This window comes from Schistocerca piceifrons, chromosome 7 (assembly GCF_021461385.2).
Source record: "Schistocerca piceifrons isolate TAMUIC-IGC-003096 chromosome 7, iqSchPice1.1, whole genome shotgun sequence".
Taxonomy (NCBI): Eukaryota; Metazoa; Arthropoda; class Insecta; order Orthoptera; family Acrididae; genus Schistocerca; species Schistocerca piceifrons.
This window is the reverse complement of record NC_060144.1, coordinates 133,089,830-133,106,129: the sequence shown is the minus strand read 5'-3', so window position 1 is coordinate 133,106,129 and position 16,300 is coordinate 133,089,830.

Genomic DNA, 16,300 nt, shown 5'->3' with positions numbered 1-16,300 from the left:
ATCGTTTTGATTTTTATATTTATTTATTTTAAATTTTTGGTAATTTCCTATGGGATCAAACAGCTGAGGTTATCGGTCCCTAGGCTTACACACTACTTAATCTAACTTAAACTAATTTACGCTAAGGACAACACACACACCCATGCCCGCGGGAGGACTCGAATCTCCGATGGGGGGGGGGGGGGGGCCTTAGACCGCGCAGCTACCTCGCGCGGCTTCGTTTTTATGAAGTCACTGTTAATATGCTGCGTGCACTCAAGGGAGTCGGGAGCGACGTGACTAAACCGTACTATTTCGTACGTCCGTGAGAAGACAGGCGTTGCAGTCGCGCTTACCATATGACAGCCTGTAGCGTGACAGAGACAAAACTGCGATGGGCACGTCCAACTGCTCATTGGTATGAGATGGGAGTTCATCTAGATGGAGACGGAGACGCAAATGAGCGAAGAGGTACGCTCACAATTGTGCAGCTGAATGAATGGACTGCGCCTTCATCATTGCCACGTTTACGGTAATGCGCGGCCTCCATACTGTTTCTGGGACGAGGATTAGTTAAGTATTGTAAACAGGGTCACTTATTTCACTTCTGAAACTAAAAATAATGTATAGAAGATTAATGTAAAAAAGTAAAGCTTGTGTTCGAGTACAGTAGGTCACTCATTATTAAAGAAGGTTCCTCTCTCATTTTAACTTCAAAAGCTGTTGAAAAATCATACCCGATTGATATACACGTTACTAAAATTTTAAAATTTCTGGTGTTAGTTAATGCAGAATTACACTGAGGAGCCATTTAGATACAAAAAGCAACTGCAGCATTGCAGTGCTGATGTTAATCTTTATTGTTTAAGTACATGTATTTATCAATTACTGTATGTGTGTGATATAAATGATGAATAAATTTACTGATACGAAAGAGTGAGTGGGTAAGTCCTGCTCATCATTGTCCATAATTCTGTTTCTTGAGAGTGGTGCTCAGATCGAAGTGATTTCGATAGCGTTACTTGGATATACCGCGCTGTGATCACCGTTGACATTTAAATTAAGTGTCCTCTGCTTCCTTTCTTATGATTGTTTTAACTGTGTTATGTCAGACTGAAATAAAATAAAACCTCAGGAATGGGTTAAAACTGAGGGTGAAAGTGTAGCAACGATAACACTCGCTGACGACATTGCTATCCCAAGTTAAACCGAGGAATAATTTCAGAACATACTAAAGGGAATGACCAGTTTAGTGAATAAGGAATAGAGACTGAGAGTAAACTGAAGAAAAACCAAAGTAATGAGCTGTTTATATTCGAAAGGAAAACACTTCCAAATGTTCTGCAAAATTGTCACGAACCGGCTTTCGGCTTCTTAGGCCATCTTCAGGTAACAATGTCTCAGGACAGATAAGCATAAAGTGCTACTTACACGGATTTTATTTATACAAAAGATGCAAGAATGACAAAGTGTTTACATAGGGAATCATTACAATAATTGCATTTATTGAAAAAGAGGGTAAACAAAATGTTTAGTTTATGTAATTATTGTAACATTTCCCTACGTTAACACTCCGTCATTTTTGTATCTTTTGTACAGATAATATCTGTATAAGTCCCATTTCATATATATCTCTGTGTCATTCATACCTGAAGATGGCCTGAGAAGCAGGAAGCCGGTTCGTGACGAAATAAATATAACTTTATAGTGAAGGCTTTCACGACCGGATGTTTCAGCTGCCGAGAATTCTTCCGGGTTTTATGGCCGTGGTCCATGGAACTGTTCTATCCTTGCTCCTGATTGTGCTGAGTCTTGCCGACAGACGAGTTGGACGTCGAAGAACGGCCTAAATACCGTGGAAAATGGGCGTGGTCTGGATAGCAGAGATAAACCTGTCAAGGATAAATTATAACTATCGATCATAGTACGTCAAAGATAAAAACTTCTCATCGATTCTGTAGCGCCACTGTCCACATATCGCTAAGTTTCATAGCTTCTTGTTTTCTGTTAAAATTATCCCCATGTTTATGCATTTCTACGGCTTCTCTATATAGCCGTGGATAATAATTCGTCATAGTACATAAAACTTCAGTTTCCGAAAATTTCACCACGTGATCAGCCGACTGAAGAGCATGTTCCGCCACGGCTGACTTGTCTGTTTTCCCTAGTCGGCAAAGACTTTTATGTTCGTTCAACCGTGGATTTACACTTCTATTTGTAGTTCCAATGTAGACCCTACCACATGTACACGGAATCTTGTATACACCACTTGCAGACAGAGGGGGACGTTTATCCTTAACGGAACGAAGTGGTTGGCCTAGTTTCTTAGTTTTATCTCTGCTATCACGTGAAATCCAGACCACGTCTACTTTCCACGGCATTTAGGCCGTTCTTCGACGTCCGACTCGTCAGTCGGCAAGACTCAGCACAACCAGGAGCACCTCCGAAGATGTCCAACGTAGCTTTGGACGAAACGTCAGGGATAGAAGAGATCCATGGACCACGGCCATACAACCCGGAAGAATTCTCAGCAGCTGAAATATAACTTTGCACTACATTAAGAAGTGTTTCCCATTTTAATGTTATTATCGTATTCTGTAAAGAACCGCTGGAAATGATTCTGTTAATGTAATGAGGTCTGCCGGCCGCTGTGATCGAGCGGTTCTAGGCGCTTTAGTCTAGAACTACGCCGCTGCTACGGTCGCACGTTCGAATCCTGCCTCGGGCATGGATGTGTGTGATATCCTTAGGTTAGTTAGGTTTATGTCGTTCTAAGTCCAGGGGATTGATGACCTCAGATGTTAAGTCCCATAGTGCTCAGAGCCATTTGAACCATTTTTTGTAATGAGGTGTAGTACAAACGAAATTGGTAATAAAGTTAACGTCAAAACTGGGGTACGGTACGTGAACTAGACGAACTGAAGGTTTTCTGCTACCTTAGTAGCAAAATGACGTATAATGGTCGAAACAAGGAGGGCATAAAAGACAGAATAGCACAATGAAGAGTGCGTTCCTGGCTACAAGAAGTCTACTAGTATCAAACTTTGGCCTTAATGTTATGGAGAATTTGATGAGAATGTGCTTCTGAATCGCAGCGTTGACTGGATGTGTATCATGGACAGTGGGAAAATCAGAATAGAAGAGAATCGAAACATTTGAGATGTGGTTTTTTAAAAGGATACTGAAAATTGAGTGGACTGCTAATACGAGGCGTGTTTATTAAGTAAGTACTGTGCTAAGATATCTCAATGATTTTATTTTTACATGAATGTCTGTACCTTTCTACATAATTTCCGTCAATATTGAGGCATTTATCATAACGTTGTACCAGTTTTTGAATACCCTCTTCATAGAAGTCTGCCGCCTGACTTGTTAACCACTGCATCACCACTGTTTTGATTTCGTCATCGTCTTGAAGACGCTAACCGTCCAGGTGTTGCTTCAAGTGCAGGAACAGATGGTAGTCACTGGGCGCAAAATCGGGACTGTATGGAGGATTATCTAAAGTTTCCCATCGAAAAGATGTGATGAGATCTTTGGTCTGATTCACCACATGCGGACGGGCATTGTCTTGCAGCAAAACGATGCCCTTGCTCAACTTGCCACGTCTTTTGTTCTGAATTGAACGGTGCAGATTGTGCAGTGTCATACAGTAAGCTGCTGCATTGATTGTCTCATTACGGGGCGGAAAGTCCACAAGCAATACTCCTTTTCTGTCCCAAAAAACTGTGCACATGATTTTCTGGGCAGAAATTGTTTGCTTAAACTTCACTTTTCTGGGTGAACCTGAATGCCGCCATTCCATGGACTGTTGTCTTGATCCTGGTGTGACGTAGGCCACCCATGTTTTATCGCCAATAATAATTTGACTTAAGAAATCATCACTGTCGTTATGGTACCGCTCAAGGAAAGTCAATGCACTGTCTAAACGTTTGGTTTTGTGCACATCCGTTAACATTTTCGGTACCCAACATGCGCCCAATTTTCGGTAATTCAGGCGCTCGGTCACAATGCCATACAAAATACTACGAGAAACATTAGGAAAGTCATCCTGAAGGAGGAAATCGTAAAGCGTCTGTTTTCTCTTACCTTAATGTCCACATCGTGCACCAAACTTTCTTTAACGGAAGAAGGACACCCATTCGGTTGTTCATCATGCACATTTGTGCGGCCATCTTTAAATGCTCTCACCCACTTTCTCACCATTCCATCACTCACAATGTTTTCTCCGTAAACTGCACAGATCTCACGATGGATATCGATCGCTTTTAGGCCTTTAGCACTAAGATATCTTATAACAGCCCGTACTTCACAGTCGGCGGGACTCTTAATTATCGGAGGCATCTTAAACACTCGGTGCACAACGTAAATAAGGAAGAATCAGACTGCAATGGCGTCAGTGCGTAGACAACAGATGTAGGTACCCAGTGCGCAAAACGCCGACCGCAGCGCTGCGGCGGCAGTGTGGTAAAACATTACTTATTTAAAAAACACGCCTCGTATAAGAAATGAGAAGTTTCTCTGCAGAGTCGGCGAAGAAAGGTACACATGGAAAACACTATCAAGAGGGCCACGATGATGGACATGTCTTAATATGTCAGGGAGTAAATTACTTGGTACACGAGGGAGCTGAAGACGGTAAAAGCTCTAGAGGAAGACAGGGGTTGGGAAACATCTAAAAAATAATTGAGGGCGTTGGATGTAACTGCTGCACCGAAATTAAGAGGTTTGCACAGGACGAGAAGTCGCGGCGAGCCGCATCAAACCAGGGAATCTGTATTTTACACTGATAAGCCAAACCATTTTGATCACTTCACAATGCGACGTTGAATGCCGCCCGGTGGCGTTGTGGGCACGTGACGCGGTAACAAAAGTACGTAAGCGGAGCAGCCACGGACGGGGGATCACCCTAGTGAAGGTATAGGTTTCAGATGGGGAAACCCATTGAGATATGTGACTTTGACAAAGGGCAGATCATTATTACGCAGAGCCTGTGAATGAGTATCTCGGCGAAGCTGGTCGAATCTACATGTGCTACTGTCGTGAGCATCTACGGAAAGAGGCAGGACAGTGGAACTACCACTAGGTTGGACGTCCACAACTTCCCACAGAAGGTTTCGGAAACTTGTCTGCTCTGTAAAGTAGGATAGATCTATGGCATCTCCGCCAAAAGAGCACAACGATGGTGACACACAAGTGTGGAGCACCTCGTTCATCGTACATTGTCGAACATGAAGTTCCGCAGCAGACCACCCCTACGTGTTCACATGTTGACCCAACGGGGCAATTACGATTGCAGTGGTCACAGGACCATGGGGATTCGACAGTTGTTCAATGGAAACGTGTCGGCTCCTCGGGTGAATCACATTTTTGCTACATTATGTTGATTGTCAGACGACAAACGCCGTCATCGAGTGAACGGTGGCCCGAAACTTGCATCGCGCCACGGACGAAGGCTGGTGGGAGAATTATTATGCTATGGGAAACATTCTCCTGCGCTTGCATGGGACCTGTGGCAGTAATCGAAGACACGCTGACAGGTGCGAACCACCTGCATCCCTCCATGCTTGACATCTTCCCCTACAGCGACGTCATCTTTCAGCAGTATAATTGTCCGTGTCTCGGAGCCAGAACCGTACTATAATGGTTTGAGGAGCAATATAGTGAACTCATATTGATGTCTCGGTGACCAAATTCGTATGATGTAGATTCTATAAGCAAAACGAGGATAATGGAATGTAGTCAAATTAAGTCTGGTGATGCTGAGAGAATTAGATTAGGAAATGAGACACTTAAAGTAGTAAAGAGGTTTTGCTAGCAAAATAAAATGTTGATGGTCGAAGTAGAGAGGATATTAAATGTGGACTGGCAATGGCAAGGAAAGCGTTTCTGAAGAAGAGAAATTTGGTAACATCGAGTATAGATTTAAGTGCCAGGAAGTTGTTTCTGAAAGTATTTGTATGGAGTGTAGCCATGTATGGAAAGTGAAACATGGATGGTAAATAGTTTGGACAAGAAGAGAATAGAAGCTTTCGAAATGTGGTGCTACAGAAGAATGCTGAAGATTAGGTGGGTAGATCACATAACTAATGAGGAGGTATTGAATAGAATTGGGGAGAAGAGGAGTTTGTGGCACAACTTGACAAGAAGAAGGGACCGGTTGGTAGGACATGTTCTGAGGCATCAAGGGATCACAAAGTTAGCATTGGAGGGCAGCGTGGAGGGTAAAAATCGTAGAGGGAGAAAAAGAAATGATTACACTAAGCAGATTCAGCAGGATGTAGGTTGCAGTACGTACTGGGAGATGAAGAAGCTTGCACAGGATAGGGTAGCATGGAGAGCTGCATCAAACCGGTCTCAGGACTGAAGACAACAACAACAACAACAACAACAGATTCTATAGAACCCATCTGGGTGGTTATCGGGCGCCGTCTCTGCGTACACAAATCACCGACCAGTTATTACATGACCCGTGTCTAAACATCTAATGCCACATACCTCCACAAAACAATCAACGAACTGTCGGATCAAAAAATAAATAAATAAAATAATGGTTCAAATGGCTCTGAGCACTATGAGACTTAACTTCTGAGATCATCAGTCCCCTAGAAGTTAGAACTTCTTAAACCTAACTAACCTAAGGACATCACACACATCCATGCCCGAGGCAGGATACGAAGCTGCGGCCGTAGCAGTCACGCGGTTCCAGACTGTAGCTCCTCGAACCGCTCGGCCACTCCGGCCGACAACTGTCGGATCCATGATACGTAGGATCAATGATATATTTCGTTCCAAAGACGGACAAACAAGCTATTGAGCAGGTGGTCATAATGTTTTGGTTCATCAGTGTATGGGTGACGGCCATATTTTACACTTCTACGACCAAAACATGATATCAAATTCAAGGAGTGAGTGTACAAAGGGATGAGATGTCCCTACGTGGCGCCTACTGATATACGCTGATGGCAGGCCACTGATGATTTAAGTTATTGGTGACATTCTCCTTACTGATATCTTTGTATGCTCACACCACTTCAGCTGAAACTCAATATTTACAGATAATATTATTGTTTAATCACACAATCAACAGTATAATCATACAAATTTGATGTCACAGTGCCATACTTTTTCTTCATTCTCAAGCTCGTGTTGCTATTCTTTCGGGTCAGCGTAGCACTATTGCTTCTTTACCATCTCTGACGGTTTCATTTGCTTTCTCTAACACGGATTCTGAAGTTCTATCTGTAATTACAATATTGGTATCAATATCTAACACGGATTCTCAAATTCTATCTGTAATTACAATATTGGTATCAACCGCAAACAGAAAGTTTCCTAATGCTGAACAATGTAAGCTAGTCACGGAATTAATGGTCCTAAGATGCTAGTTTCAGGAACTAACATGTCAATGTATTTTGGCTCTGCTAATGTTTTACTAAAATTTTCCCCTCATTTGCAGTTCATTATATCCGTACCCTTTCTGCGCTGTTCTCCCGATTTGGTGGGAACTGTACATTTGCTACTCCACTCACTACTAATCACTTTACTTTTGCAGTCGAAATTTATGACTAACAGTCTCAAAGCTCTTGCGTAGATATTTAAAATATGTATTTAAAAGATGCGTGTTATGTAGCTGTCATTGTCTAGTGCATGAAGTATCGCTTTCATAAACTCCACCTTAGCTTATTTGTTCTTCTACTTCAGGATCAAATTGTGCTCCGCTATGGAGGCAACACTTGTTCAGATGATTCATTTATCTGTCTCACACAAGAGACATACTTGTCACTTCTCACATCATCCTTCAATACTGGTACGACTTTCGTGTGTTTCAGATACCCGGGAAAGTTAGCTGGGCTGAAGTCCTCGCTTATTATAATAGTTACAGAAGCTCATATTGCGTCAATACATTCTTTCAGTTTACACACTGGCACTTTATCTGCACCTACTGTCTTGAATTGTTTAATTTTTGTATTATTTTCCTGACTTCAGGCTCTGTAGTAAGTGTCTACTAAAACTTACTGTATATTATTTTACATAACTTACATGTCTATGAGGAAATTTTTGTTGTAACATTTCTGCAATAATGAAAAATTTACTCGCAGAGTCATGCTCATCCTTCTATATCATTTATTCTTTTCCAATAGATGTAGTCATTATGTTTCTGTCTGCTTCTATCAGTTTTTCTTTTTACAACGTTCGAGATCGTTTGGCATTTATTTTCAGTGTTCGATATTATTGCTCATACCAAGAGATGTGTGTAGAAAACAGTACTGTCCTCTAAACTTTTTGTGGTGATGATAAAAGTCAAGAATATCTGCCTCACTTTGTTGCCTTTTTAGGGACCTGAGGCATTTAAGGCTCTCAGAGTATTTTCTGGTCTTGTTGTTATCCACATACTTTTGTTGGACATTTCTGCTTTAGTTTTGGAGATGTCTGCTGAGCATAATGGTGCAGTGAATTTTTAAGTCTGCATTGGTTTCTCCCTTACAGCTTTGATTTAATAATACCTTTGTAAAATTCTGCATTTTATGTTTTGAGAAAAGTGTTTGGCGGACTTGAAGTTTGATGAGCTTTTCTAAACCAGATTTTATACTTATTATTTCGGCAGAATGGTCGAAAAAGAGTCATAAATCTTTTACACTTTCATACCTGTCCATATTTGTAGGCAAATGATTAATTAATGACACTGAAGTTTTAGTAGCTTTTGTTGAACTGTTACCAACTGCGAGATGCCAAGACTTTGAAAGATCTTTTTGAGGATGATTTGTGACCTACAAATGAGGTGGAAATTTTAGTAAAACATCACTAGATCCAAAATACATTGACATATTATTTTCTCAAGCTAGCATCTTAAAACTAGTATTTCCGTGACTTGCACACACACACACACACACACACACACACACACACACACATATATATATATATATATATATATATATATATATATATATATATATATATATATATATATATAGCATGTCTTATTTTTAGGAGCTGAGCCTCAATTTTTGCTCACAGTGGCAGTTTCTTATGAACAGTAGCTCTGTCAACAAGATGACTCCGCTGGCACTGTGGCCTAGTATACAAACATTATATTTCAAGCATCTGCGACAATGCTACGCTGGTTTTTATGTATCTTTTGACGACTCCACGATGGTTTCATTATATTATGACATGTCTTAAAACACATCTGAAGATGGTCGTCGCTAACCGAAGCCAGTAGCTAAGGACGAAACAATTTTGTGATCTTAGACAGAAATAAAAGGAATTTATTCTATGCTTTCTAGATCACTGTTCTATTTGGAATCGTGTTGCAGCTTGCCATACTTAATTAACTTTTTTTAGAAAGTGTCATACCGTCATTAAGTTAACGAAATACACGAAGAATGATTCATTTTTTTGTACATGCTATTCTCTTTTAGTTCATTGACTGACATTTCAAAGTATTTGTCATCAGTAACTATGGTAAGGTCATGTCTTACTTTCAGTTGTGATCCTTTCTCGACATAAATGTGTTATCCTTCATCCTCTATGGAAGCTGATAAAAATGGTTTCTATATGAGTATAATACTATTTGTAGAACTTCTGTCCCTCTACACCAGTGTTCTGTGGTTCATCCTATTATTTTGTGTAAGGAGTGAAGCTCAACCTTAAGTTATTGTACTTTATTTTTTATTGACTGTATAACCATTTATATGGAAATGACAGTTATGACTTCCCTACCTATTTAATACCCCTGTTAACACGTTAATAAAAGCATGAGGTGTGGAAAGAGGTTGCAATAAGATCGATAGTAGGAGCTGAATCAAGCACGCCTACCAGGAGAGAGGTCAAAGACAGACTTGCAAGCAACGCACTGCCAACACCCTCTCGACCACCAGTATTTAGATCGCTGCCGCGGACTGAAGGGCCCAGTCAGTCACAGACAGTCAGCCCAGTCGCAGACAGATTCACAGTCAGAGTCACAGTCTCTAGTTCAGAGTGAGTCAGTCGCAGTTTAGTTACTAGCTCAGTCACTACTCTAGTTGGCGTCTGTCAGTTCACGTCGCCGGCAACGAGACTGTAGTGTTTATAGCGGGACTTGCACCTCACCAATAGTGAGGCTAACGTGGACTATTATGGAAGAGCTTGTACCACAACAACTTTCTTAAAGATAAGTTCGTATGAATAAAGAAACCTGTTAATAAATGTGTGCAGTTTGTGTTGTAGAAAGAGAATACCTCTCCTTACTTCTCCTGGTACAAGACTCTACAGTGGCAAGGAGACGACACAAAATGAGGTATGTTATCTAACTCGAACATGTACCGCGCTGGATTAATACGATGCTGAGCAACCGAAGTATCTTAATTGAAACATTGAAGAAATAGTTTTAGATAGAGAAAATTAATTTTAGGAAACGATACTTGCTACTGTGTTTCTCCGAAGTTATGATTCTATTCCAACTGAATGCAATGGTAGGACTGATGATCTTAGATGTTAAGACCCATAGTGCTCAGAGCCATTTGCACCATTTGAATAGCATATGAATGAATCTAACTGCATTATGGTTTTGCAAATAATCGGAGTTTAACACTTTTACGGAGACTCTCTTTGAGTTTTACTGATTTTCAAATCCGACTGCGAGACAGAAGAAATTATTGGTAGGTGTCTTCAGCTTATTTCAAAGTCAACCTACTACCAAATGACAACAGGAGGAAATTTTACTGTGAGACATTGATACATTATTGTTATGTACCTTCTGCTATGTAACTCGATCACTGGTTTCTTCAAAGTCAAGCCTGTACTAAATAACAAGAGAGGTTAATTTAATTTCGTGTCTCTATGACATGACGACGAGGCAATACGATTTACACGCTCGAGCGAATAATACGTCTGTCCTTTCAGCCGTCAGTCGTGTGATGTCTAATACTTCATGGCTTTGTACATGGTCTTTCTCATCCACTCGCATGATACTCATTGAACCTGGAACAACGCGAGCAGGAGTATCAGGGAACGATAACCGGAATCGTGATTGGCCACGATCCTGCCATTGTCCAATTCCGACAGGTGGTAGTAGTAGTTTCTCCTTCTTACAACTAGTTTAATATCACAAACAAACAAACAATAGTCATGAGCCGCGCGGCTCGTGTTCGTGCCATTTATTGAAACTTCCTGGCAGATTAAAACTGTGTGCCGGACCGAGACTCGAACTCGTGAACTTTGCCTTTCGCGGGCAGGTGCTCTACCATCTGAGCTACCGAAACACGACGCAGGCCCCGTCCTCACAGCTTTACTTCCGCCAGTACCTCGTTTCCTACATTCTGGAAACATCCCTCAGGCTGTGGCTAAGCCATGTCTCTACAATATCCTTTCTTTCGGGAGTGCTAGTCCAGCAAGGTTTGCAAGGGAGCTTCTGTAAAGTTTGGAAGGTAGGAGACGAGGTACTGGCGGAAGTAAAGCTGTGAGGACGGGGCGTGAGTCGTGCTTGGGTAGCTCAGATGGTAGAGCACTTGCCTGCGAAAAGCAACAGGTCCCGAGTTCGAGTCTCGGTCTGGTACACAGTTTTAATCAGCCAGGAAGTTTCATATAAGCGCACACTCCGCTGCAGAGTGAAAATATCATTCTGGATGCCATTTATTGTTTGTCATCTTCTTTTACGGTACTGCCGCCTCGTTTTCTTGTTCCATTTACTGGCGTCACTAACTGCCTTACTTGCCTGTGATTGGCAGCAACAGCGGTTATCGGTAAGTGCACTGTCGTACCATCTCTAGAGACACCGATGGTACTTCCGGGTCGTCGTGTGTCTGGAAGTCAGTTGGAGACGGACCAGGAGTGCAGTCAGGTACGGAGCAGCGTCGGGGACGGATCACCAGTGAGGTGCTGACAGACAGTACTTGCCGACTGCTGCGAACACACATGCACTGTCCGACGGAAGGAGACTTGTTGGTCGTACTGTCGGTCTTCTCATCGGCCGGCGTGTATTTGGTCTTTTGGCCGTTTCCGTGTGTGAGGCAGTCGGGTCGGTTGGGGCAGAGCAGCGAGGATGTCTCCGTGGTACGTAGTCAGGTTGGGGCCGCTGACGGCGTGTACGCGCGATTGGAGTGAGGCGCTTCTTGCGAGGGTTACGAAGTTCGTCGCTCACCGACCCTGGACACTAAAGTTGAGTGCTCACTTAACCTACTATCAAGCCTCAACTGCTATCGCAGCTCTTCGTTTGATCGTGGTAGTCGCTTTCTGGGAGATTCCCGCGAGCAACAAAGTGTGTGTGCACTGAAGTCGGCCAGAATGGCAGCCGTGTTCCTGTGTGGTGTTTAACTTAATTTAATTCATTCGTTCATTAATGAAGTGTTCCAGCGGTATCTCCTGCCTTGTGACATTCCGGTTACCTGCCCTGGTCGTTGAGGAAGTTTTCGGCAGTCTATTTTCCTCGTCGTGTTGATGCTGTCCAGCACGGCGTGTAGTTCGACAGCTGAGGTGTTGTTGGTAGTTTTGGGCCTTTATTCTGACTTGGCTGGATTGGGCACCAGTATTAAGAATGTTGTGCTATTGACATCTTCTTGTCGTTTTGCTTGTCAGGTGGAGTAAAACTGATCTTGTTCGTTGGTTCGTCGGCTGGCCTTCAGTTGACTTGCTTTCCGATTAAGAGGTTTTCGGTCTGGCTGCCTGTTTCACCTAAACGTGCGTTAGTGTTACCTTCCCAGGCCGATCCTTGGAACCTTCTGAGCGCCGCACCTTGTGTTTTACTTAGTGATTTCCTATCAGTCTCAAGTACTCTGTGTGGCCTTCAGCCGTGTTTTAGCTTATTAAAATTTGCAAGGCTTCCCTTCTTAGGCCTTAAGCCGTAAAAGAACCGAGCGAGGTGGCGCAGTGGTTAGCACACTGGACTCGCATTCGGGAGGACGACGGTTCAATCCCGCGTCCGGCGATCCTGATTTAGATTTTCCGTGATTTCCCTAAATCGCTCGAGGCAAATGCCAGGATGGTTCCTTTGAAAGGGCACGGCCGATTTCCTTCCCCGTCCTTCCCTAATCCGATGAGACCGATGACCTCGCTGTTTGGTCTCTTCCCCCAAACAACCCAACCCAACCCCCCGTAAAAGAAATAAAAAAAAAAACTTGTTTCTTGTTTGGTATGTAGGCTTCAGCCGAGTCTTCAGCCTTTTCAAATCAAAAGTTGAAAATTTTGTCTAGGCCTTAAGCGTTAAGAAATATTTTCTAGTTTTTATGTGACCTTCTGCCGAGTTTTCCCTGGCCGCGAAGGCTGTCCGAGAATTCTAAGTTCTGCCGAAGAAAGGTCCGATTAAGTCGCAAGACTGTCCAACTCTGACGAAGATCAGATCCCGACTCCCTTGCCCGCGCAACGCAAGAGCAAAGCCAACATTGCTCTACTCCCTACTCTCCTCGAAAACCGCGAATCAGCATTCAGTTCTGATTCCAAAATTCCCCCACACTGCCTCAGAACTTCATTCACCCCAATAGCGACCGTTCCCTCCAATTTCAAGCCGGGCTTTATGACGTCATCTAGCCTCAGTTTTAGTTGACCTATCATGCCTCTCCTATTCAGCTGAGGGCACTGAACTTGCCATTTGACTGGCTACGAAAACAACCTGCCTGGACCACCGGCCATCCGGCGCCAGACAGTCGCACCCAGCAGGGCACGGCCACAAGTATTCTCATAATCAAGAGGACAATGCAGTCAGTTGGTGCCAGAAATCTTCGTTCCGGACGCGCCGGAACGGTAAACACATAAACTGCGGCGACACTCACAGGTCGTTTCGCCCTGGATACAGTAGCCGAAACTCGACCGACGTCAGTCGTTCCGCCAGGCGCTTAAGCCTATTTTATGAACCCCTCAGAATTCAGGGAAGTCCAGCCCCCAACCGGGAACGTAGTGTGCCGCGTCCTCTGATGCTCGCCTCGCACAAGCCACCCAGGGAACTAACCCAACATGTATAGGAATCAAGTGAAAAGTATTTTTGAGCTCTAAGTACAAGTACTCTCATTACAATAACCTTATTAGGTCTGTTACTACCGTGCAATGAAATAGAACACTAATAAAATTGATGAAAATGAGAGGCTGGAAAACCACTTACGTTATTTGATTTTCAATCAGGTACTTATTCTGATCATTACTAAACAGACACACAATATTTTTAGCGCAACGCAATCTGACTTTCAATAATCCCTACAAAAGAATGGCCTTGACTAACAACAACCTATACCTTTCATGAATCACTTACCTCACAAAAATCTTCGTTACTCGAACTTCTGCAATACAGCGAGCGCCAATACTGCCAGCTAACTAAAAGTTTCTAACTACTGAAGGCACTAACTACTGATAGGCATAGTCAGCAAATGAAAGATTTTCATAGAGAACAAACAATGTAGTTACCTTAATAATGTTCAAAAGTCATCATATATATAAATTCATGACACCCATCTTTACAAATTTCCTTTTTCTGGCGGACACACGTCCAAATCGTCCGTTCTCAGAACTCTGGCATCTCTTTCTCCACATGCACCACTGCTGGCGGCTCACCTCCAACTGCCCAACACTACACAAGCGAATATTCCAACAATGAGTCCAACCAGCCACAGACTGCACACAGCACAGTCAGTGATTTTCATACAGAGCGCTACGTGGCGTTACCGACACAAAAACCTTAACAGCTTGCTTAAAATCTAACTAATCTAAGGACATCACACACATCCATGACCGAGGCAGGAATCGAGCCTGCGACCGTAGCAGCAGCGCGGTTCTGAACTGAAGCGCCTAGAACCGCTCGGCCACAGCGGCCGGCCTACCATCAGAACAATACAACATGTCACACAGCTCGCAGTGTTCGTGCGTGGTTCGAAGAGCACCAGTATGAGTTTACTCTACTACCCCGTCCACCAAACTCGCCGGATTTAAACTGAATCGAGAATCTCTGGCACGACCTTGATAGGGCTGTTCGCGCATGGGTCCTCAACAGACAAATTTAGCGTAGCTGGCCACGGCAGTGGAGTTGCAAGGTTACACGTACCTGCAGCTACCTTCGAGAACCTCATTGACACCCTTACTACTCGTCTCATACTGGTCCACCAGAAAAAAAAAGAAAAAAGAAGAGTGCTTATTCAGGCTTTCGACAGTTGACCGGACAGTATAGCACACTTCACGCTAATTTGGCGTTCGTTGCCTGCTGCTTTAATGGTGTTGCAACTTCAACAGGCAGCAGGATACTTTCTTCAAAAAAATGCTTGAAATGGCTCTGAGCAGTGTGGGACTTAACATCTGCGGTCTTCAGTCCCCTAGAACTTCGAACTACTTAAACCTAACTAACCTAAGGACATCACACAAAATCATGCCCGAGGCAGGATTAGAACCTGCAACCGTAGCGGTCGCGCGGTTCCGTACTGAAGCGCCTAGAACCACTCGACCACAGCGGCCGGCGGTAATTTCTTCAGTATTTCCTGATTTTATTCGAATTAACTCGAGTTCCATTGTTTTATTGACGCTCATCTTATTACCTCGGTTGAAGATACTATTCATTCGATACAACTGATATTCCAAATTCTTTGCCACGTTTAAGAACAGTCAGTATAATTTAAAGTTTACATTGTCAGTATACCTTAAAATTTACATTTCTTCTTCCTGAACCGTAATTTGTATTTCAAATCTCTGCGTAGTTTCCTTTACAGCTTACTCAATATACAGATCGAATTTACTATGTGTCCTTACTCCTGTCTCCTTACGATAATTGCTAAATTCGACAGTGTGAGCTTACAAATGAAATAAAACTTTTCAGATGATACCCGAGCAACATCTTTAATTTCTTAAGGTTGCTTAAACTTGTGCGTTCCATAAAAAGGGCAGTGAGTGGAACACTGGAGGAAGGGAGACACTGTGTTGTGCGATATACCTCATCGTTGATGGGATGTCTATTTCTCCACGTCATGTGTCGTTCTGTAACGAAACTCACGAAATTGCCGACATTTCGCGAATCTGAAGACATCAGTGTCACCGTGAGAGTAGTCGACCGGTCGATATGTCTGAAAGTCCTATCGACGCGATGCTGTCAGCAGCGTGGAGTGACACGCAGCTCCGGCGTCCTTTTAGCTTCGAGTATTCGTCACGACGGCAGCTGGCAGGCAATTTCAGATAAAAGAATTCTCATTTCTAGCCCTCACAGCAGAAGCGACACTTTCCAGATATTCTGGGATTCTAATTTATTGACCGAAATATTTTTGCCGTTTTCCACCTACCGTCCTTTCACTCGCACTCTTGCTCTTCTCGTCCTCCAAGCGCCGCATCATGCAGCATTTATCCACTCAAGCGCCGAGAAATTGGTAAAGGCATG